At 56.1% G+C, this 2373-nt stretch overlaps 1 protein-coding gene across 1 annotated transcript in view; it reads right to left on the bottom strand.

Annotated features, from left to right (window-relative positions):
• Txnrd1 (thioredoxin reductase 1) overlaps positions 1-1309 on the bottom strand; it is a 58751-nt gene extending 57442 nt beyond the window's left edge. Inside the window, exon 1 of the mRNA XM_015482827.2 lies at positions 1154-1309. The gene's annotated coding sequence lies outside the window, so the exon portion shown is untranslated. The remainder of the gene's footprint in view (positions 1-1153) is intronic.
• Positions 1310-2373: the final 1064 nt, after the last annotated feature.

Raw genomic sequence — 2373 nt, forward strand, 5'->3', positions numbered from 1 at the left:
GGGCGGGGCTTCCGGCGGCCGCAGCCGGCAACCAGCGCCCGGGGCTCCGCGCTGCAAGCCAAGCTCACCGGCTGGGAACCCCCTGATTGGAGGCCGCTGTGAACCTGAGGGTTCCCGCCAAAGCCTCGCAAGGCTAAGCTTAAGCTCAACGGCCTGCTTTTCCAGTAAGTCCGGAATTCAGAAAGCTTCAAAAAATCACTTTACGACACAATTATCTCAGCTTTCTCAACACCTCCGCGTGGATCTTGCTTTGAAGTTTGCGCCCACAGGGAATGCCAAAATCCAACTTCCAACTTCCCTTGCAATCTGAAACCACCGGGAGAAATTAACATTATGCCAACTTTGGGGTTTTTAAAAAGAATCCTGAAGCAATTCTAGGTGAGAACAGGAACTAACGATCCAATTTCCCAAAGGGGTGAACTCAGCAGAGATTCAGACAGTGGCAGAATTCAAAGCCGTCTGCACTGACCCAGGCCTGGTGCTTTGCACGGGTTACCCTTTCATCCCCCCAGCTGTACTGCAGATGTAGGATTTCACCAGCCCATCAAGCAAATCAGGAAACCGAGGGCAGAAAAGCCAAGGAGCCTGCCCGAGTTCCAGCAGCGTCCACAGCACGAGCAAGATTCAGCTCCTAACACTAGCCAGCACTGCCTCGCTGAATAAGTAAGAGCCAGGTGGCAGTCGAGGCTGCCCTGTTTCCTAATGTCTGGATGGGCAAGCCACTTGTCAAAACACGGAGTTTACACGAGCTTTGCCAGTTTCTCCAGATGCCTGAGGATTAAACGGTGTGAAAATTCCTGGAAAGGCGTGCTGCCGTCAAGGATGTGCCAATCCACACCTCAATACACTGCCTTCTACATTTCAAGACTCGTGCTCCAGAAATGATACAAAACCCCATTTTCTCAGAGTCTGAAAGAGGCTACCAAGAGAACGAGCGAGGAAACCACCGCCGACAGGGGGCCAACCTCACCAACCAGAGGCAGCAGCTGGCGCGACCCGGCCCGCACTGCACGCTGCCGACAAGCTCGCTCTCGCTGGCCCTACGAGAGCCGCGACCCTCTCGGACCTCAGCCCCCCTTTTCCCCCCGCACCCCCTGGGGGCCCGCCGATGCACCGCCGGCGCTGGCTCAGCCCCGCCAGCAGCCGTGCTCACCTGCCGGGTGCCTGGGCGCCGAGCGCGCTCTGCTTCCAGCGGCCGCGGAGCTCCCAGGAAGGGAGAAGCGCGGAGACGGCAAGCTCCCCGGGCACCGCACCTGCGGCCGGGACGCAGTGCCCGACTGAGGCTGGCCGAGGCGACTGGCCAGCTGGTTCCTAGTGGCTATGAGAAGCCACGCCCTGCTCTAAGCGGGAGGGTGAACCGCCAGAGTCAGAATGACGAAGCAAAAATGCACTCCTCGTGCAGTCTTGGCAGCCGCTGCCGCTAGGCTGGGCAAAGTGGGAGCTCCTAATTGGGCGACGGCGTCTCCTGCCTCCCGGTGGCCGCCTCCAGCGCGAGACTGGGGTGGAAACAGAGGAACCAGAACTAAGTAAGAGCTGCGCTAGCTGGACTATGCCCTCAGGCACTGGCTCAAGAACTGGCTGCCCGCTTTAGTCCCGTGAGGATCTTTAGAAATACTGAAGCTTGGCTCCCACACAGACAGCCTGTCATCTTTGGTATGGAGTGACCTGGGTATCTAGCTTTTAGAACTTTGACTAGTTGACAGCAAAACTGGGAACCCACTGCCCTAAGGTAATGCATTAGTCCTCTGGGTAATTCCCTAAAGGAAGTTAAGCATCCATTTCATCCTGACTAATCCTGCAGTGACACATTCTCAACAGCACAAAACTTCCCCGTCGCGCACTTCCTCCCACCACACTCAGGTTTGGGTTTGTCTCGTTTGTTTTAAGGAAAGCTCAGCGTGCATTTAACGCAGGCGGTTCCAGGTACCTGCCTCCCCTGCCCTCTGCGCTTCCCTGTTCTTGCTCGGGTTCTCACTCAGCACCTTCACCAGTCTGTGGCCACGAATGCTTGCTGAATAAATAAACCACCGTACGTCTTTCCCACCTCTTTGAAAGACGCCACACTGAAGGACACAAGGTGAAAGGGCTGCAGGCTCCTAACTGCAGGGAGAAGCCACGCCTCCTCTGAACTGGCTCCTCCTTCCAGCCCCTTCCCAGGTAGTCAGAGGCTGCTTTAGCTCACACACTACACACACCGCACACGCTCTACACACACTAAACCACACTCCCTGTGTGTGGTGAGTGTGTGAGCACTTCACCGGAATCTGGGGATGGCCTAGTATATAGGTATTCAGGAAACAATGTTATTAAGGGGTGGAAAATGGAAAAGAAAGCTGGGGCAAGGGAAGACACACTCCATGTACTCCTCCTGAG

Source organism: Marmota marmota, unplaced genomic scaffold (genome assembly GCF_001458135.2).
Source record: "Marmota marmota marmota unplaced genomic scaffold, marMar, whole genome shotgun sequence".
Classification (NCBI taxonomy): Eukaryota; Metazoa; Chordata; class Mammalia; order Rodentia; family Sciuridae; genus Marmota; species Marmota marmota.